Raw genomic sequence first — 24,174 nt, 5'->3', positions numbered from 1 at the left:
TTTATGAAGTATTAAACACTCGTTAAATGCTAGCGCTACTAGCCCGAGTGGGGATGTCAAACCCTATGGATCCATATCTAAGATTCGCGTTCACCGGTTCAAAAACCAATGACTAAACGTTACCGAGCTAAAGGGAATGTTTCTACCATTATGTAACCCACACATATATAAAGTTTAAGTACTCGTGCCTAGTATGTAAAACATAAAATCCGCATGTATTCTCAGTTCTCAAAATAAGTTAAAGTAAAAAGGGAATGCTATAACTCACAATGATAATGTAGTCGTAAAGTCGGTTAGGAAAAGGTGTGCAAGTAATCGGTCCGAAGGTCCTCAACCTAAGTAAAATAGTACTAAGTCAGTAAATTGTCTTAATAGGTTTAAAATTATGAAAATAACGTCTTAAGGGTCATCATCATTTATCATCAACCAAAAGGCGTAAAGTAAGTTTCGTTTATGAAAGTAGTTTACAACAAAGGCTGACTTCAGTCAGTCACCACGGCCTCTACCCTTACTGAATTAAGGTGAGACCAGTGTCCATGGCTCCATCTATGAGTCATTTAAGTGTGGTAAAAATTTCAGAAGCTAACTCATCTTGGTTTGACCGTGGCGACGGTCTAAGTGCGAGTAGGTCAGAAATTTCTGCACAACGTTAAAGGACATAGTGACGATCGGAGGGCCATAAATCCTAAACCGTAACTCGGATTAAGACGAGTCCTATATGAAAAGTTATCTACTCGAAAAAATATATTTGAAAATCATGGTTAGAACAGCGTAGGTCTACTGGTCGGTTACAGAAACAGCAGGTCAGTAGGTTTTGGACAGAAACAGTAAGTTTAAGTGAGTTCCGGTGGTCTTGGTGCTTGATGTTCATCATGGTTCTCGTCCTTGATGCATATAGCTTCAAGTGTACAACTCATTGATGTGTCTACAACATCTCAACCAAGTCTTGACCATCATAACAATAGTGCAAGTCTAAGACATGAAGCACAACTCACTTAAGAGTTGCATGTAGTTTGATGAACCAAAGTTACATCAAAGTCTTAGGTTTGACACTTACATGAACTTTATAAGTAAAAACAAGTTACAAACTTGAAGTAAACTTATGAAATCAAGATCTTAAGTTGGAGAACATAGTTCATAGTTTGATCTTGAAGATCCAAGACTCAAAAGTCTAGATCTACCATAAGTGTACCAAGTTATAATTAAAAGTTTCATTTACATGTTCTTGAATTCTTAAAGTTAACTTTAAGTTCAAGATTAATGAGATCAAAGTTAACTAGTAACATTTGACCAAATACAACCAACAACATGAAATTAAAGTGCAAGTAAATGAAGTAATAAACTAATTTAAACAAGTAATTAGTTCATTGTTGTTCATACTTTAAAGATTCAAACCAAAGTTTGATCTTTAAGAAAGTAAACTTTAAAGTCAACTAACATGACTTACAAGCATGAGTTTATCAACACATGAACATTAATCTTTTAAAAATAACAAATGTAGAACATAACTAGAAAGTATATGTTCTTGTTGTTCTTGTTTTAACAAGATAAAATGAAGAATCAAACTAACAAGTTTGATTCTTGGAAGCTAGTAAGTAATTAACAACAACAAAGTAAGTAAGTAATAATAACAAACAAGCAATCAAAGACAAGTAACAAGAGATGATGATGATTCAAGGGATGTTTGAATTCAGTTTTACAAAGGGAAAAAGAAGAGAAAAGAGTTCAAGTTGCTTACAATTTGAGAGAGAATAATAAGAGAAAAGAAAAGTTGCAAGTATGGAATGAAGAGTGTGTTTTGAGAATGAGAGAATGAGAGTAAGTTGTAACACAAAAATGAGCAAGGAAAACTCCCCAAGACCCTTCAAGGCCAACGGTTAGGAGTGGGGGAGGGATGAGGAGATTACACACTAGTTCTTGCATGGTAAAGGTTCCTTAAAGTTGGTTAATGGTGGTGTTTACATGGGGATCATAAGGTAACTAGATTCCATGAGCCATAACTTAGCTAGTTACAATTTAAATACTACTTACAAGACTAAGTGGGCTAGTCAAGTCCATTTAAAAGGTAGGGTGGGCTTGGAAGCCCAATATCATAAGTCCATTTCACTAACAAGGCCCAAGTTCAAGTATTTAACAAATAAGTTCAATTAAAGTCCAAGTAACTAACTAATAACTTTAGTTAATTAAAATGATTAATAAAATTAATCATGAATGCAAATAATATCTTAAAATATTATTCGTGTAAGTTTCGGGTGTAACAAAGACGTTTCGGGCACTTAAAAGTCAATTACGGGCAATCATGGCAACATGTAAATGTAATAACATACATTCGTTTAATCATACGTATTAATAATAATAATTATTAATAAATAAACGTTGGAAAATCCAGGGTCGTTACATTACTCACCTGTTAAAGAAAATTTCGTCCCGAAATTTAAGCTGAGGTAGATGGAGGAGTCGGGAAAAGGTGAGGATACTTCCGCATCATTTGATCCTCTTGCTCCCAAGTAAACTCAGGTCCTCGTTTGACATTCCATCGTACTCGTACAATCGAAATCTTGTTGCGTTTCAAAGTTTTGATCTCACGATCCATAATCTCAACTGGTTCCTCCACAAAGTGAAGTTTGTCGTCAATCGTGAGTTCTTCCAGTGGTATGATAAGTTCAGGTGCAGCAAGACACTTTTTCAAGTTTGACACATGGAAGGTAGGATGAACTGAGCTCAATTATGCTGGTAGATCCAAACGGTAAGCAACGGGTCCAACACGTTCCAAGATTTCAAAAGGACCAATGTATCGTGGGTTTAACTTTCCACGTTTTTCAAAACGGATCACACCTTTCCAAGGTGCAACCTTCAACATTACCCGATCACCAACGTTGAATTCAAAGTCCTTACGTTTAAGATCGGCATAACTCTTTTGACGGTCACGAGCAGTCTTAAGTCTAGCTTGAATCTGAGCAATCTTCTCCGTGGTTTCGTGGACTACCTCGGGTCCGGTGATTTTCTTTTCGCCTACTTCGGCCCAACAAATAGGAGATCGGCAATTACGGCCATACAATGCTTCAAAAGGTGCAGCATTAATGCTCGAGTGATAACTGTTGTTGTACGAGAATTCGGCTAGTGGCAAATGCCTTTCCCAGGCCTTTCTAAAATCAATGACACATGCACGCAACATGTCTTCCAACGTCTGAATCATTCATTCACTTTGCCCGTCAGTCTGAGGATGATAATCAGTACTCATGTCAAGACGAGTTCCCATGGCTTCTTGCAAAGAACACCAAAATCTAGAGGCAAAACGGGGATCGCGATCAGAGATGATCGATAAAGGTACACCGTGTCGTGATACAACCTCCTTGATGTATAATTGAGCAAGTCTTTCCATTGTATCTGTTTCCTTCATCACTAGGAAGTGTGCAGATTTGGTGAGGCGGTCAACAATAACCCAAATGGTATCGTATCTGCCCACCGTCTTTGGTAGCTTGGTGATGAAATCCATTATTATCCTTTCCCACTTCCATTGTGGGATTTCCGGTTGTTGAAGTAAACTAGAAGGTCTTTGATGCTCGGCTTTAACCTTCGAGCAAGTCAAACACTTACCAACATAAGTTGCGACGTCTTTCTTAAGATTCGGCCACCAATACTGTTCTTTAAGGTCGTGGTACATCTTGCCTGCTCCGGGGTGAATCGAATATCTCGATTTGTGTGCTTCATCAAGTATAAGGTTCCGTAGATCTCCATAAAGAGGTACTCAAATTCTTCCGGCATAACATCGGAGTCCAGACTCCCTAACCTCGAATCGAGAGACAAGTATGTTCAAATGTTCGTGAGATATATTCTCCTTCTTGAGAGCCTCAACTTGGGCTACTCTGATCTGGTTGTTGAGGTTCGAATGGATGGTGATGTTCAGAGCCCTAACACAAAGAGGTGCCGCCCTCTCCTTTCGGCTCAAAGCGTCAGCTACAACATTGGCCTTGCTAGGGTGATAACGGAGTTCACAATCGTAGTCGTTGAGCATCTCGATCCATCGACGCTGTCTCATATTCAGTTGCTTCTGATCGAAGATGTGCTGGAGACTCTTGTGATCGGTGAAAATAGTGCTCTTATTTCCATACAAATAATGTCTCCACAATTTGAGCGCAAAGACAACGGCTCCAAGTTCGAGATCGTGAGTAGTGTAGTTCCTCTCGTGAATCTTCAATTGGCGGGAGGCATAGGCAATAACCTTTGATCGTTGCATCAGTACACAACCAAAACCACTCTTCGATGCATCACAATAAACAACAAATTCGTCACTGCCTTCAAGAAGTGATAGGATAGGTGCGGTGGTTAAATTCTTCTTCAAAGTTTGGAATGCTGATTCGTGTGTGGGTTCCCAAATGAACATCTTCCCTTTGTGAGTCAGCGCGGTCAAAGGACGCGCAATCAGAGAAAATCCTTCGATAAACCTTCGGTAATAACCAGCGAGACCTAGGAATTGGCGAATATGCGTCGGAGTAGTGGGGGTCTCCCACTTGCTGATAGCTTCAATCTTGGCGGGGTCAACTTTGATACCCTGGTCGCTCACAACATGACCCAGAAAATGGACTTCCTTCAACCAAAATTCACACTTGGAGAATTTGGCGTAAAGTTGCTCTTGTCTCAAGAGTTCAAGTACTAGTCGCAGGTGTTGTTCATGTTCTTCTTCACTCTTTGAGTAGATGAGGATATCATCTATGAAGACGATAACAAACTTATCCAAGTACGGCTTGCAGACACGATTCATGAGATCCATGAACACGGCAGGTGCATTTGTCAAACCGAATGGCATCACGAGAAATTCATAATGACCATAACGGGTCCTGAATGCAGTTTTCATCACGTCACTTTCCTTCACCCTCAGTTGGTGATATCCGGATCGCAAATCGATCTTTGAGTAGACACTCGATCCTTGTAGTTGATCAAAAAGATCGTCAATTCGTGGAAGAGGATACCGATTCTTGATAGTCAATTTGTTGAGTTCACGGTAGTCGATATGCATACGGAAGGATCCATCTTTCTTCTTCACAAACAACACAGGTGCACCCCAAGGCGAGAAACTTGGTTGGATAAATCCTCGGTCAAGTAATTCTTGTAGTTGACTCTGTAATTCTTGCATCTCAGAAGGTGCGAGTCCATAAGGTGCGCGAGCTACAGGTGCAGCTCCTGGTACTAAGTCAATCTGAAATTCTACGGCTCTCGGCAGTGGTAATCCAGGCAATTCCTCTGGGAAGACATCGGAAAATTCATTCACGGTTCGAACGTCGTTCATGCTCTTCACCTCAGTTTCTACCGCTTTCACATGTGCTAGGACAGCAAAACGTCCCTTCTTCATAATCTTCTGCGCTTTCACGCAACTAATGAGGTTCAACTTCGAGGTACATCTCTCTCCATAGATAACCAGTGGTTCGCCATCTCCTTGTGGTATGCGAAGTGCTTTATCTCCACAGATAATATCGGCCTTTATCTTGTTCAACCAATCCATACCAACGATCACGTCAAAACTTCCCAGTTTGATAGGTATCAAATCAATTTCAAAATCTGCACCAGCTATGTTGATAATAGCTCCACGACTAATATGGTCAACCTTTTCAAGTTTTCCATTGGCGACCTCGACAAGCATACTTTCTTTTAACGGGACTAATGACCAATTGATCTTATCGCAAAAATGTCTACATACATAACTTCTATCCTCACCAGTATCAAACAAGACAGAAGCTAAAAGATTGTTGATTGTGAATATACCTGTCACTAAGTCGGGGTTATCGCGTGCATCCCTTGCATTAACATTAAAAGCTCTACCACGGGGTGGTCCTCCGTCTTTTCGCTTGTTTGGGTACGCATTTCTGAAATGGCCCGTCTGCCCACATTCGTAGCACTTCTTCGGTCCATTGGTGTTTGGCTTCCCATTCAAAGTGGTGACCTTGCAGTCTTTCCCGATATGCCCAGCCCGTTGGCACTTCTCACAGACGACGTTGCAATACCCAGTGTGGTGCTTGTAGCACCGTTTGCATTGTGGTAGGGTTCCTTTGTAATTCGGGTTGGAGTTGGTGTTGTTGTTGAGGTTTCCACCGTTGTTGTTTTGCCTCTTGGCGGGGGTCTGGTCGTAGGTTCTCCCCCTGTTGTTGTTGTTGTTATTGTTGCTGTTGTTGTTGTTGTTGTTGTTGTTGTTGTTGTTGTTGTTGTGGTTGTTGTGGTTGTTATCCCATTTCCTCTTTTCGCTACTACCAGCCTCAAACTTAGCCTTCTCCGGCTCATCAATAAGAATCTGATTCATGAGGGTATGCGCCATGCACATTGATTCGGGAACATTCGGTGGTTTGGATGAAGTGACGTTTCCTTTGATGGACTTAGGGAGTCCCCAGAAGTATCTCTCCATACGCTTGAATTCCGGGGTGACCATTGTCGGACACATAAGAGCTAACTCAAGAAACCTCCTGTTGTAACCATCAAGGTCGTTCCCAACGGCCTTTAACTGCATAAATTCGATTTCCATCTTCTGGATTTCGGTTCTCAGACAATACTCATCAATCATTGCCGCTTTGAATTCCTCCCATGGCGTAGCATACGCCTCATCAATGCCTTTCGCTTGAGCTAACGTGTTCCACCACGTTAGCGCGCCGTCAGATAGCGTGCACGAAGCAAACTTGGTCTTGTTGTCCTCCGAACAGTTGCTAACTCGGAATACTGATTCAATTTTCTCGAACCATCTGGTGAGACCAACCGGTCCCTCGGTTCCACTGAAGTTATGCGGTTTGCAGCTCTAGAATTCCTTGTAAGTACACCCATTTCGAACGGGTGGGATAACCGGTGGTGGTGGCGGTGGAGCTTGGAGATTTCTTTCTGCTAGGGCTGCGGCTACACGTTCTTGGATCATCTCTTCGATTTGAGCAGAAATAGGTGTGGATCGACCGTTAGCCATGATGTTCTAGACAAAAATTTTGACCCAAGTCAAAATCCAGCATTCAATATGTAATAATATAGTATATAGCAACCAACATGGAATCAAAACATCACATGTTATTAAATAACGCATCTAGGTACAAATACCACAGAATCATCATACAGTAATGTAAATAGAACATCGTGCAAGAATTAAATAACGCAAAGTTCCATTCATAATAACAAGTTTCATACATCTGAATAAGTTCGTACAATACATAAATATTACAAGAATCTACAACTAGATTACATAACGAAATCTAAATACAAAAGTCCTACGGTGGAGGTGGGTGTAGGATGTCCAAAACCTGAGCCAACTGCTCCTCGAGCTCAGTAACCCGAGCTCGGAGGATTCCCACCTCCCTTTTCAATTCCACGACAGTGGGAGATGGTGGGGCAGACTGTGCTGGTGGTGCAGGTGGGGCCAGTGGAGCGGATGGTGCTGGTGCTGCCGATGGTGCAGGTGGTGCTGAAGTAGATGGTCCAGCTCCGGATGTAGACGGTACATCCCTAGATGGGAATGGTCCGTATCTAAATCTAGGCGGTACGGTTCCAGGAATAGTCAATACGTAACGGGGAACCTTATGTATCTGTGGGTCGGCAGGGTACGGCACAAGCCGCTTACGGGCAGTAACCCTCCGACGCCGACCAAAAGCGTCAGTGAAAGCACGACCTTCATTCACCCCTGGAATAACGTTGCCATCAGGATGGTACCGCTTCTTCGGCGGGGTGGAGGGTGCCTGTATAGGTATATCAGCAGGGTCCTCGTCATCAATGGAGTCATCCGAAGAGGTGTCGTCTGATGGAGCATCAGGGGAAGACCCGGCGTCTGAATCATGTGGTGGTGACACGGGTGGCTCAATTGGCAGTCCGAAGGCGGCCAACATCTGTCTGTGTCTGCCTGGCGGAATCGGCACTAAACGTCCGTCGGGAGTGCTTCGGCTGTAGTGACCCGAACTTTTCAATGTTTATATATATTAATTGAGATTGATATTTACATGATTAAATGTTTCCAACATGTTAAGCAATCAAACTTGTTAAGACTTGATTAATTGAAATATGTTTCATATAGACAATTGACCACCCAAGTTGACCGGTGATTCACGAACGTTAAAACTTGTAAAAACTATATGATGACATATATATGGATATATATATAGTTAACATGATACTATGATAAGTAAACATATCATTAAGTATATTAACAATGAACTACATATGTAAAAACAAGACTACTAACTTAATGATTTTTAAACGAGACATATATGTAACGATTATCATTGTAAAGACATTTAATGTATATATATCATATTAAGAGATATTCATACATGATAATATCATGATAATATAATAATTTAAAATCTCATTTGATATTATAAACATTGGGTTAACAACATTTAACAAGATCGTTAACCTAAAGGTTTCAAAACAACACTTACATGTAACGACTAACGATGACTTAACGACTCAGTTAAAATGTATATACATGTAGTGTTTTAATATGTATTTATACACTTTTGAAAGACTTCAATACACTTATCAAAATACTTCTACTTAACAAAAATGCTTACAATTACATCCTCGTTCAGTTTCATCAACAATTCTACTCGTATGCACCCGTATTCGTACTCGTACAATACACAGCTTTTAGATGTATGTACTATTGGTATATACACTCCAATGATCAGCTCTTAGCAGCCCATGTGAGTCACCTAACACATGTGGGAACCATCATTTGGAAACTAGCATGAAATATCTCATAAAATTATAAAAATATGAGTAATCATTCATGACTTATTTACATGAAAACAAAATTACATATCCTTTATATCTAATCCATACACCAATGACCAAAAACACCTACAAACACTTTCATTCTTCAATTTTCTTCATCTAATTGATCTCTCTCAAGTTCTAAGTGTTCTTCATAAATTCTACAAGTTCTAGTTACATAAAATCAAGAATACTTTCAAGTTTGCTAGCTCACTTCCAATCTTGTAAGGTGATCATACAACCTCAAGAAATCTTTGTTTCTTACAGTAGGTTATCATTCTAATACAAGGTAATAATCATATTCAAACTTTGGTTCAATTTCTATAACTATAACAATCTTATTTCAAGTGATGATCTTACTTGAACTTGTTTTCGTGTCATGATTCTGCTTCAAGAACTTCGAGCCATCCAAGGATCCGTTGAAGCTAGATCCATTTTTCTCTTTTCCAGTAGGTTTATCCAAGGAAATTAAGGTAGTAATGATGTTCATAACATCATTCGATTCATACATATAAAGCTATCTTATTCGAAGGTTTAAACTTGTAATCACTAGAACATAGTTTAGTTAATTCTAAACTTGTTCGCAAACAAAAGTTAATCCTTCTAACTTGAATTTTAAAATCAACTAAACACATGTTCTATATCTATATGATATGCTAACTTAATGATTTAAAACCTGGAAACACGAAAAACACTGTAAAACCGAATTTACGCCGTGGTAGTAACACCGCGGGCTGTTTTGGGTTAGTTAATTAAAAACTATGATAAACTTTGATTTAAAAGTTGTTCTTCTGGGAAAATGATTTTTCTTATGAACATGAAACTATATCCAAAAATCATGGTTAAACTCAAAGTGTAAGTATGTTTTCTAAAATGGTCATCTAGACGTCGTTCTTTCGACTGAAATGACTACCTTTACAAAAACAACTTGTAACTTATATTTCCGACTATAAACCTATACTTTTTCTGTTTAGATTCATAAAATAGAGTTCAATATGAAACCATAGCAATTTGATTCACTCAAAACGGATTTAAAATGAAGAAGTTATGGGTAAAACAAGATTGGATAATTTTTCTCATTTTAGCTACGTGAAAATTGGTAACAAATCTATTCCAACCATAACTTAATCAACTTGTATTGTATATTATGTAATCTTGAGATACCATAGACACGTATAAAATGTTTCGACCTATCATGTCGACACATCTATATATATTTCGGAACAACCATAGACACTCTATATGTGAATGTTGGAGTTAGCTATACAGGGTTGAGGTTGATTCCAAAATATATATAGTTTGAGTTGTGATCAATACTGAGATATGTATACACTGGGTCGTGGATTGATTCAAGATAATATATATCGATTTATTTCTGTACATCTAATGGTGGACAACTAGTTGTAGGTTACTAACGAGGACAGCTGACTTAATAAACTTAAAACATCAAAATGTATTAAAAGTGTTGTAAATATATTTTGAACATACTTTGATATATATGTACATATTTGTTATAGGTTCGTGAATCGACCAGTGGCCAATTCTTACTTCCCGACGAAGTAAAAATCTGTGAAAGTGAGTTATAGTCCCACTTTTAAAATCTAATATTTTTGGGATGAGAATACATGCAGGTTTTATAAATGATTTACAAAATAGACACAAGTACGTGAAACTACATTCTATGGTTGAATTATCGAAATCGAATATTGAAATGTCCCGTTCTTATTGATTAAAAACGTTCCATATTAATTGATTTCGTTGCGAGGTTTTGACCTCTATATGAGACGTTTTTCAAAGACTGCATTCATTTTTAAAACAAACCATAACCTTTATTTCATAAATAAAGGTTTAAAAAGCTTTACGTAGATTATCAAATAATGATAATCTAAAATATCCTATTTACACACGACCATTACATAATGGTTTACAATACAAATATGTTACATCGAAATCAGTTTCTTGAATGCAGTTTTTACACAATATCATACAAACATGGACTTCAAATCTTGTCCTTATTTTAGTATGCAACAGCGGAAGCTCTTAGTATTCACCTGAGAATAAACATGCTTTAAACGTCAACAAAAATGTTGGTGAGTTATAGGTTTAACCTATATATATCAAATCGTAACAATAGACCACAAGATTTCATATTTCAATACACATCCCATACATAGAGATAAAAATCATTCATATGGTGAACACCTGGTAACCGACATTAACAAGATGCATATATATAAGAATATCCCCATCATTCCGGGACACCCTTCGGATATGATATAAATTTCGAAGTACTAAAGCATCCGGTACTTTGGATGGGGTTTGTTAGGCCCAATAGATCTATCTTTAGGATTCGCGTCAATTAGGGTGTCTGTTCCCTAATTCTTAGATTACCAGACTTAATAAAAAGGGGCATATTCGATTTCGATAATTCAAAACATGCATGTATTCTCATCCCAAAAATATTAGATTTTAAAAGTGGGACTATAACTCACTTTCACAGATTTTTACTTCGTCGGGAAGTAAGACTTGGCCACTGGTTGATTCACGAACCTATAACAATATATACATATATATCAAAGTATGTTTAAAATATATTTACAACACTTTTAATATATTTTGATGTTTTAAGTTTATTAAGTCAGCTGTCCTCGTTAGTAACCTACAACTAGTTGTCCAAAGTTAGATGTACAGAAATAAATCGATAAATATTATCTTAAATCAATCCACGACCCAGTGTATACGTATCTCAGTATTGATCACAACTTAAACTATATATATTTTGGAATCAACCTCAACCCTGTATAGCTAACTCCAACATTCACATATAGAGTGTCTATGGTTGTTCCGAAATATATATAGATGTGTCGACATGATAGGTCGAAATATTGTATACGTGTCTATGGTATCTCAAGATTACATAATATACAATACAAGTTGATTAAGTTATGGTTGGAATAGATTTGTTACCAATTTTCACGTAGCTAAAATGAGAAAAATTATCCAATCTTGTTTTACCCATAACTTCTTCATTTTAAATCCGTTTTGAGTGAATCAAATTGCTATGGTTTCATATTGAACTCTATTTTATGAATCTAAAAAGAAAAGTATAGGTTTATAGTCGGAAAAATAAGTTACAAGTAGTTTTTGTAAAGGTAGTCATTTCAGTCGAAAGAACGACGTCTAGATGACCATTTTAGAAAACATACTTCCGCTTTGAGTTTAACCATAATTTTTGGATATAGTTTCATGTTCATAATAAAAATCATTTTCTCAGAATAACAACTTTTAAATCAAAGTTTATCATAGTTTTTAATTAACTAACCCAAAACAGCCCGCGGTGTTACTACGACGGCGTAAATCCGGTTTTACGGTGTTTTTCGTGTTTCCAGGTTTTAAATCATTAAGTTAGAATATCATATAGATATAGAACATGTGTGTAGTTAATTTCAAAAGTCAAGTTAGAAGGATTAACTTTTGTTTGAGAACAAGTTTAGAATTAACTAAACTATGTTCTAGTGATTACGAGTTTAAACCTTCGAATAAGATAGTTTTATATATATGAATCGAATGATGTTATGAACATCATTACCACCTCAAGTTTAGTAGGTAAACCTACTGGAAGTGACAAGAAATGATCTAGCTTCAAAGGATCTTGGATGGCTTGAAAGTTCTTGAAGTAGGATCATGACACAAAAACAAGTTCAAGTAAGATTTTTACTCGAATTAAGATAGTTTATAGTTATAGAAATTGAATCAAAGTTTGAATATGAATATTACCTTGAATAAGAAAGATAACCTACTATATATAACAAAGGTTTCTTGATCTTAGATGATTACTTGGAATGGATTAGAAAGCTTGGAAGTAAATTAGTAAACTTGAAGGGATTTTTGAAGTGTTCTTGAAGTGTTCTTCCTATGATTATTATAGCTTGATTCTTGAAGTGATTTTTGATGAAGATGATGATTAACTACTGGAAAAATACATTCATAATAGTGTGTGTATGTTGAGAGAGAATTAGAAAGAGAATTGGAAGTGAAATGGAGTGAATGATGAGTGGTAATTGGTGAGTGGTGAGTGGGGTTAAAAGGAGTTCTAGTTAGTTGACTAGCTCATGGTAGAAGTTAAAATTGATTAGTCATACATGACATAATCAAGAGTGGAATCCCATGCTAGTTCCTATTGGTATATACTCATAGTAAGTACGTTTTGAAGCTGTGTATAATACGGGTAAGAATACGACTAGAATTCTTGATGAAAGAAAAGAATGGAAAAGTAACTGTAACCATTTTTGTTAAGTATGAGTGTTTTGATATATGTCTTGAAGTCTTCCAAAAGTATTTTAATACATCTAAATACACTACATGTATATACATTTTAACTGAGTCGTTAAGTCATCGTTAGTCGTTACATGTAAGTGTTGTTTTGAAACCTTTAAGTTAACGATCTCAATTTATGTTGTTAATCCATTGTTTATTATATCTAATGAGATGTTAAATTATTATATTATCATGATATTATGATATATTAATATATCTTAATATGATATATATACATTTAAATGTCGTTACAACGATAATCGTTACATATATGTCTCGTTTCGAAATCCTTAAGTTAGTAGTCTTGTTTATATGTATATAACTCATTGGTAATATACTTATGGAGATACTTACTTATCATAATCTCATGTTAACCATATGTATATCCATATATATATCGTCATGTCATTTTTACAAGTTTTAACGTTCGTGAATCGCCGGTCAACTTGGGTGGTCAATTGTCTATATGAAACATATTTCAATTAATCAAGTCTAAACAAGTTTGATTGCTTAACATGTTGGAAACATTTAATCATGTAAATATCAATATCAATTAATATATATAAACATGGAAAAGTTCGGGTCACTACAAATATGCCCCTTTTTATTAAGTCTGGTAATCTAAGAATTAGGGAACAGACACCCTAATTGACGCGAATCCTAAAGATTGATCTATTGTGAAATGTCCCGTTCTTATTGATTAAAAACGTTCCATATTAATTGATTTCGTTGCGAGGTTTTGACCTCTATATGAGACGTTTTTCAAAGACTGCATTCATTTTAAAACAAACCATAACCTTTATTTCATCAATAAAGGTTTAAAAAGCTTTACGTAGATTATCAAATAATGATAATCTAAAATATCCTGTTTACACACGACCATTACATAATGGTTTACAATACAAATATGTTACAACAAAATAAGTTTCTTGAATGCAGTTTTTACACAATATCATACAAGCATGGACTCCAAATCTCGTCCTTATTTAAGTATGCGACAGCGGAAGCTCTTAATAATCACCTGAGAATAAACATGCTTAAAACGTCAACAAAAATGTTGGTGAGTTATAGGTTTAACCTATATATATCAAATCCTAACAATAGACCACAAGATTTCATATTTCAATACACATCCCATACATAGAGATAAAAATCATTCATATGGTGAACACCTGGTAATCGACATTAACAAGATGCATATATAAGAATATCCCCATCATTCCGGGATACCCTTCGGATATGATATAAATTTCGAAGTACTAAAGCATCCGGTACTTTGGATGGGGCTTGTTGGGCCCGATAGATCTATCTTTAGGATTCGCGTCAATTAGGGTGTCTGTTCCCTAATTCTTAGATTACCAGACTTAATAAAAAGGGGCATATTCGATTTCGATAATTCAACCATAGAATGTAGTTTCACATACTTGTGTCTATTTTGTAAATCATTTATAAAACCTGCATGTATTCTCATCCCAAAAATATTAGATTTTAAAAGTGGGACTATAACTCACTTTCACAATTTTTTACTTCGTCGGGAAGTAAGACTTGGCCACTGGTTGATTCACGAACCTATAACAATATATACATATATATCAAAGTATGTTCAAAATATATTTACAACACTTTTAATATATTTTGATGTTTTAAGTTTATTAAGTCAGCTGTCCTCGTTAGTAGCCTACAACTAGTTGTCCACAGTTAGATGTACAGAAATAAATCGATAAATATTATCTTGAATCAATCCACGACCCAGTGTATACGTATCTCAGTATTGATCACAACTCAAACTATATATATTTTAGAATCAACCTCAACCCTGTATAGCTAACTCCAACATTCACATATAGAGTGTCTATGGTTGTTCCGAAATATATATAGATGTGTCGACATGATAGGTCGAAACATTGTATACGTGTCTATGGTATCTCAAGATTACATAATATACAATACAAGTTGATTAAGTTATGGTTGGAATAGATTTGTTACCAATTTTCACGTAGCTAAAATGAGAAAAATTATCCAATCTTGTTTTACCCATAACTTCTTCATTTTAAATCCGTTTTTAGTGAATCAAATTGCTATGGTTTCATATTGAACTCTATTTTATGAATCTAAATAGAAAAATTATAGGTTTATAGTCGGAAAAATAAGTTACAAGTCGTTTTTGTAAAGGTAGTCATTTCAGTCGAAAGAACGACGTCTAGATGACCATTTTAGAAAACATACTTCCACTTTGAGTTTAACCATAATTTTTGGATATAGTTTCATGTTCATAATAAAAATCATTTTCTCAGAATAACAACTTTTAAATCAAAGTTTATCATAGTTTTTAATTAACTAACCCAAAACAGGCCGCAGTGTTACTACGACGGCGTAAATCCGGTTTTACGGTGTTTTTCGTGTTTCCAGGTTTTAAATCATTAAGTTAGCATATCATATAGATATAGAACATGTGTTTAGTTGATTTTAAAAGTCAAGTTAGAAGGATTAACTTTTGTTTGCGAACAAGTTTAGAATTAACTAAACTATGTTCTAGTGATTACAAGTTTAAACCTTCGAATAAGATAGCTTTATATGTATGAATCGAATGATGTTATGAACATCATTACTACCTTAAGTTCCTTGGATAAACCTACTGTAAAAGAGAAAAACGGATCTAGCTTCAATGGTGTAGTGACCCGAACTTTTCCATGTTTATATATATTAATTGAGATTGATATTTACATGATTAAATGTTTCCAACATGTTAAGCAATCAAACTTGTTAAGACTTGATTAATTGAAATAGGTTTCATATAGACAATTGACCACCCAAGTTGACCGGCGATTCACGAACGTTAAAACTTGTAAAAACTATATGATGACATATATATGGATATATATATAGTTAACATGATATCATGATAAGTAAACATATCATTAAGTATATTAATAATGAACTACATATGTAAAAACAAGACTACTAACTTAATGATTTTGAAACGAGACATATATGTAACGATTATCGTTGTAACGACATTTAATGTATATATATCATATTAAGATATATTAATACATCATGATATCATGATAATGTAATAATTTAATATCTCATTTAATTTAATAAACAATGGGTTAACAACATTTAACAAGATCGTTAACCTAAAGGTTTCAAAACAACACTTACATGTAACGACTAACGATGACTTAACGACTCAGTTAAAATGTATATACATGTAGTGTTTTAATATGTATTTATACACTTTTGAAAGACTTCAATACACTTATCAAAATACTTCTACTTAACAAAAATGCTTACAATTACATCCTCGTTCAGTTTCATCAACAATTCTACTCGTATGCACCCGTATTCGTACTCGTACAATACACAGCTTTTAGATGTATGTACTATTGGTATATACACTCCAATGATCAGCTCTTAGCAGCCCATGTGAGTCACCTAACACATGTGGGAACCATCATTTGGCAACTAGCATGAAATATCTCATAAAATTACAAAAATATGAGTAATCATTCATGACTTATTTACATGAAAACAAAATTACATATCCTTTATATCTAATCCATACACCAACGACCAAAAACACCTAAAAACACTTTCATTCTTCAATTTTCTTCATCTAATTGATCTCTCTCAAGTTCTATCTTCAAGTTCTAAGTGTTCTTCATAAATTCCAAAAGTTCTAGTTTCATAAAATCAAGAATACTTTCAAGTTTGCTAGCTCACTTCCAATCTTGTAAGGTGATCATCCAACCTCAAGAAATCTTTGTTTCTTACAGTAGGTTATCATTATAATACAAGGTAATAATCATATTCAAACTTTGGTTCAATTTCTATAACTATAACAATCTTATTTCAAGTGATGATCTTACTTGAACTTGTTTTCGTGTCATGATTCTGCTTCAAGAACTTCGAGCCATCCAAGGATCCATTGAAGCTAGATCCATTTTTCTCTTTTCCAGTAGGTTTATCCAAGGAACTTAAGGTAGTAATGATGTTCATAACATCATTCGATTGATACATATAAAGCTATCTTATTCGAAGGTTTAAACTTGTAATCACTAGAACATAGTTTAGTTAATTCTAAACTTGTTCGCAAACAAAAGTTAATCCTTCTAACTTGACTTTTAAAATCAACTAAACACATGTTCTATATCTATATGATATGCTAACTTAATGATTTAAAACCTGGAAACACGAAAAACACCGTAAAACCGGATTTACGTCGTCGTAGTAACACCGCGGGCTGTTTTGGGTTAGTTAATTAAAAACTATGATAAACTTTGATTTTAAAGTTGTTATTCTGAGAAAATGATTTTTATTATGAACATGAAACTATATCCAAAAATTATGATTAAACTCAAAGTGGAAGTATGTTTTCTAAAATGGTCATCTAGACGTCGTTCTTTCGACTGAAATGACTACCTTTACAAAAACGACTTGTAACTTATTTTTCCGACTATAAACCTATACTTTTCTGTTTAGATTCATAAAATAGAGTTCAATATGAAACCATAGCAATTTGATTCACTCAAAACGGATTTAAAATGAAGAAGTTATGGGTAAAACAAGATTGGATAATTTTTCTCATTTTAGCTACGTGAAAATTAGTAACAAATCTATTCCAACCATAACTTAATCAACTTGTATTGTATATTATGTAATCTTGAGATACCATAGACACGTATACAATGTTTCGACCTATCATGTCGACACATCTATATATATTTCGGAACAACCATAGACACTCTATATGTGAATGTTGGAGTTAGCTATACAGGGTTGAGGTTGATTCCAAAAAATATATAGTTTGAGTTGTGATCAATACTGAGATACGTATACACTGGGTCGTGGATTGATTCAAGATAATATTTATCGATTTATTTCTGTACATCTAACTGTGGACAACTAGTTGTAGGTTACTAACGAGGACAGCTGACTTAATAAACTTAAAACATCAAAATATATTAAAAGTGTTGTAAATATATTTTGAACATACTTTGATATATATGTATATATTGTTATAGGTTCGTGAATCAACCAGTGGCCAAGTCTTACTTCCCGACGAAGTAAAAATCTGTGAAAGTGAGTTATAGTCCCACTTTTAAAATCTAATATTTTTGGGATGAGAATACATGCAGGTTTTATAAATGTTTTACAAAATAGACACAAGTACGTGAAACTACATTCTATGGTTGAATTATCGAAATCGAATATGCCCCTTTTTATTAAGTCTGGTAATCTAAGAATTAGGGAACAGACACCCTAATTGACGCGAATCCTAAAGATAGATCTATTGGGCCTAACAAACCCCATCCAAAGTACCGGATGCTTTAGTACTTCGAAATTTATATCATATCCGAAGGGTGTCCCGGAATGATGGGGATATTCTTATATATGCATCTTGTTAATGTCGGTTACCAGGTGTTCACCATATGAATGATTTTTATCTCTATGTATGGGATGTGTATTGAAATATGAAATCTTGTGGTCTATTGTTACGATTTGATATATATAGGTTAAACCTATAACTCACCAACATTTTTGTTGACGTTTAAAGCATGTTTATTCTCAGGTGAATATTAAGAGCTTCCGCTGTTGCATACTAAAATAAGGACAAGATTTGGAGTCCATGTTTGTATGATATTGTGTAAAAACTGCATTCAAGAAACTGATTTCGATGTAACATATTTGTATTGTAAACCATTATGTAATGGTAGTGTGTAAACAGGATATTTTAGATTATCATTATTTGATAATCTATGTAAAGCTTTTTAAACCTTTATTTATGAAATAAAGGTTATGGTTTGTTTTAAAAATGAATGCAGTCTTTGAAAAACGTCTCATATAGAGGTCAAAACCTCGCAACGAAATCAATTAATATGGAACGTTTTTAATCAATAAGAACGGGACATTTCAGTTGGTATCTGAGCGTTGGTCTTAGAGAACCAGAATTTTGCATTAGTGTGTCTTATCGAGTTTGTTAGGATGCATTAGTGAGTCTGGACTTCGACCATGTTTACTTGAAAAATGATTGCTTAACAAATTTTGTTGGAAACTATATATTTTTAACATGTGAATATTATGTGATATATTAATCTCTTAACGCGTTTGATATTATGTGATAGATGTCTACCTCTAGAACAAGTTTCATTGACTCACCTAATAATAATGAAGAGTCAAATGTAAACTGGAATGATTCGTGGACTGATTCACAAGTTCCCGAAGAGGAATCGGAAGAAGAGTCGGAACCGGAAGAAGAATCAGAACCGGAAGAAGAATCGGAACCGGATGAAGAAATAGAACCGGTGGGGGAAATAATAAAACGGTTAAGTAAAAGAAAATCCTCAACCAACCGACCAAGGTTAATTATGGTCAATGGTGTTTCCGCCAAGGAAGCAAAATATTGGGAGGATTACCAATTCTCCGATGAATCGGATTCCGACGAGAATTCCGATAATGTTATAGAAATTACCCCAACTGAATTTAAAAAGGCAAAAGAAAATAATAAGGGAAAGGGCATAAAAATAGAGAAATCTAATTCCAACCCCGATGAACTTTATATGTATCGTCAACGCCCGAAGTCCTTAAGTTGTAACAATGACCCGGGAACCTCTAAACCACCAGGTTTTTCTAAACCAATGTGGACAACGACGGCTCGTATTAGGGGAACATCATATATCCCTAGAAACTTGGCAAAACGAACCAAAACCGAAGAAGAAGAAACGAGCGAGTCGGAATAAGATAGTTGTATTCGTGTGGTGTAATATATGTAATATAGTGTTCTTATGCTTTATGATATATGTAAAAATTGCTTGTATTAATAAGTATTTTTTTTGAATCTAACTCTTGTCTATTTTACAGTTTAAAAACACAAAATGGATAGACAACCCAATATTTTAAGAGACCTACCCGGAGACATGATTGATGAAATCTTGTCTAGAGTCGGCCAGAATTCTTCGGCACAACTATTTAAGGCGAGATCAGTTTGTAAGACATTCGAAGAACGTTCCAAGAATGTCTTGGTTTATAAGAGACTTTCGTTTGAAAGATGGGGGATATCACATTGGGAAACCCATAAGTTACGATGTGTTTACTTTGACGCATATATTGCGGGGAACCCAAATGCTATTTTACGCAACGGGTTAAGAAATTATTTTGACTCAATATATAAATATTGGACTTCGTGATTTAGAAAAAGCGGCTAACATACAACATAAAGAAGCATGTTATGCTTACGGATTAGTAATGTTCGCTTCTCACCAAAGTGAGAACAAGAACATCGGGCTACAACTATTAAACAAAACGTTTCCACAAGTGACGGAGTCGGTAATTGGGGTAAGAAATGAGGTTTTTAGATTATTACGGGACTGTTGGACATTACGTAACCCTCGTCCCTTTGACGACGTTACAACACGCTGTCTTATCAACGGCCATAACGGTTATGTTGCACAAGACCAAGGATGGGAAGTAGTCCTAGTAAAACCAGAATGCATGACTTGTTTCTGGACGTATGAATTACGTGTCTTTATTGCCTTTGCTGAACGACTTGTGTACTAGCTAGAATTATCTTCACAACTATCTTGTATCAAAGTTATTGTGTGCTATATTTCATGCTTTATGTAAAATAAGCGGTATTGTAAGTTTGTAAAATATTGTATAAAAGTTTGAACGCGAAATATTATTATAATCAGTTTTTCATATAGAATTGTAGTAGTTGAATTGTATATTAGCTACTAAGTATGAACTTAACGGGTAGGTACTACCCGAATTTAAACTTATAAAACGCTAATATGAAGAAAAAGCTTTTATAAATGAGTTCATATTATGCTACGAAATACTATTAACTACTCTTAATATTCTGTATGATTAACTTGTTCCATTTAACTATTTTGAAGGAAATGGCACCGACTACTCGACACACCGTGAATATGAATGAAGAGGAATTCCGTACTTTTCTAGCTTCAAACATAGCCGCAGTACAGGCTGCGCTACATACCAACAATAACTTTGGATCTAGCAGTACAGGAAATCGTGTAGGATGCACCTACAAAGAATTCACTGCCTGCAAACCTTTGGAATTTGATGGAACCGAAGGACCGATCGGATTGAAACGGTGGACCGAGAAGGTCGAATCGGTGTTTGCCATAAGTAAGTGTACTGAAGAGGACAAAGTAAAGTACGCTACGCATACCTTCACAGGTTCTGCGTTAACATGGTGGAATACCTATCTAGAGCAAGTGGGACAAGACGATGCGTACGCACTACCGTGGTCAGCATTCAAGCACTTGATGAACGAGAAGTACCGTCCCAGAACCGAGGTCAATAAGCTCAAGACAGAACTTAGAGGGTTACGAACCCAAGGATTTGATATTACCACGTACGAAAGACGATTCACAGAATTGTGCCTATTGTGTCCGGGAGCATTCGAAGATGAGGAAGAGAAGATCGACGCGTTTGTGAAAGGATTACCGGAAAGAATCCAAGAAGATATAAGTTCACACGAGCCCGCCTCCATACAACAGGCATGTAGAATGGCTCACAAACTCGTGAACCAAATTGAAGAAAGAATTAAAGAACAGACTGCTGAAGAGGCCAATGTGAAGCAAGTCAAAAGAAAGTGGGAGGAAAACGGTGATAAGAATCACCAATACAATAACAACAGCAATTACAACAATAATCGCAACAATTATCCCAACAATCGCAACATCAATCGCAACTACAACAAACGGCCCAACAACAACAACAACAACAGCAGCAACTACAACAATCATCCCAACAACAATAATAACCGCAACAACAACAACAATCAGAAGCAGCTATGCCAAAGGTGTGAAAAGAATCACTCGGGGTTCTGCACCAAATTTTGCAACAAGTGTAAAAGAAATGGTCATAGCGCGGCGAAGTGTGAGGTCTACGGACCAGGGGTTAATAGAACGAAAGGAACAAATGGTGTCGGAACGAGTAATGGCGGAGCAAGTAGTGTCGGAGCAAGTTATGCCAATGTAGTTTGTTATAAATGTGGAAAACCGGGCCACATTATTAGAAATTGCCCGAACCAGGAGAACACGAATGGACAAGGCCGTGGAAGAGTTTTCAATATTAATGCGGCAGAGGTACAGGAAGACCCGGAGCTTGTTACGGGTACGTTTCTTATTGACAATAAATCTGCTTACGTTTTATTTGATTCGGGTGCGGATAGAAGCTATATGAGTAGAGATTTTTGTGCTAAATTAAGTTGTCCATTGACGCCTTTGGATAGTAAATTTTTACTCGAATTAGCAAATGGTAAATTAATTTCAGCAGATAATATATGTCGGAATCGAGAAATTAAACTGCTTAGCGAAACATTTAAGATTGATTTGATACCAGTAGAGTTAGGGAGTTTTGATGTGATAATCGGTATGGACTGGTTGAAAGAAGTGAAAGCGGAGATCGTTTGTTACAAAAATGCAATTCGCATTATACGAGAAAAAGGAAAACCCTTAATGGTGTACGGAGAAAAGGGCAACACGAAGCTACATCTTATTAGTAATTTGAAGGCACAAAAACTAATAAGAAAAGGTTGCTATGCTGTTCTAGCACACGTCGAGAAAGTACAAACTGAAGAAAAGAGCATCAATGATGTTTCCGTCGCAAAAGAATTTCCTGATGTATTTCCGAAAGAATTACCGGGATTACCCCCACATCGATCCGTTGAATTTCAAATAGATCTTGTACCAGGAGCTGCACCAATAGCTCGTGCTCCTTACAGACTCGCACCCAGCGAGATGAAAGAACTACAAAGCCAATTACAAGAACTTTTAGAGAGTGGTTTCATTCGACCAAGCACATCACCGTGGGGAGCTCCTGTTTTGTTTGTCAAGAAGAAAGATGGTACATTCAGGTTGTGTATCGACTACCGAGAGTTGAACAAACTTACCATCAAGAACCGCTACCCACTACCGAGAATCGATGACTTATTTGATCAACTACAAGGCTCGTCTGTTTATTCAAAGATTGACTTACGTTCCGGGTATCATCAAATGCGGGTGAAAGAAGATGATATTCCAAAGACTGCTTTCAGAACACGTTACCGTCATTACGAGTTTATGGTCATGCCGTTTGGTTTAACTAATGCACCAGCTGTGTTCATGGACCTTATGAACCGAGTGTGTGGACCATACCTTGACAAGTTTGTCATTGTTTTCATTGATGACATCCTTATTTACTCAAAGAATGACCAAGAACACGGTGAACATTTGAGAAAGGTGTTAGAAGTATTGAGGAAGGAAGAATTGTACGCTAAGTTTTCAAAGTGTGCATTTTGGTTGGAAGAAGTTCAATTCCTCGGTCACATAGTGAACAAAGAGGGTATTAAGGTGGATCCGGCAAAGATAGAAACTGTTGAAAAGTGGGAAACCCCGAAAACTCCGAAACACATACGCCAGTTTTTAGGACTAGCAGGTTACTACAGAAGGTTCATCCAAGAGTTTTCCAGAATAGCAAAACCCTTGACTGCATTAACGCATAAAGGGAAGAAATTTGAATGGAATGATGAACAAGAGAAAGCGTTTCAGTTATTGAAGAAAAAGCTAACTACGGCACCTATATTGTCATTGCCTGAAGGGAATGATGATTTTGTGATTTATTGTGATGCATCAAAGCAAGGTCTTGGTTGTGTATTAATGCAACGAACGAAGGTGATTGCTTATGCGTCTAGACAATTGAAGATTCACGAACAAAATTATACGACGCATGATTTGGAATTAGGCGCGGTTGTTTTTGCATTAAAGACTTGGAGGCACTACTTATATGGGGTCAAAAGTATTATATATACCGACCACAAAAGTCTTTAACACATATTTAATCAGAAACAACTGAATATGAGGCAGCGTGGGTGGATTGAATTATTGAATGATTACGACTTTGAGATTCGTTACCACCCGGGGAAGGAAAATGTGGTAGCCGATGCCTTGAGCAGGAAGGACAGAGAACCCATTCGAGTAAAATCTATGAATATAATGATTCATAATAACATTACTACTCAAATAAAGGAGGCGCAACAAGGAGTTTTAAAAGAGGGAAATTTAAAGGATGAAATACCCAAAGGATCGGAGAAGCATCTTAATATTCGGGAAGACGGAA

The sequence above is a fragment of the Rutidosis leptorrhynchoides genome, chromosome 6, assembly GCF_046630445.1.
Source record: "Rutidosis leptorrhynchoides isolate AG116_Rl617_1_P2 chromosome 6, CSIRO_AGI_Rlap_v1, whole genome shotgun sequence".
In the NCBI taxonomy this organism is placed as follows: domain Eukaryota; kingdom Viridiplantae; phylum Streptophyta; class Magnoliopsida; order Asterales; family Asteraceae; genus Rutidosis; species Rutidosis leptorrhynchoides.
The sequence above is the reverse complement of the archived record's forward strand: the minus strand, read 5'-3'. Positions refer to the sequence as shown.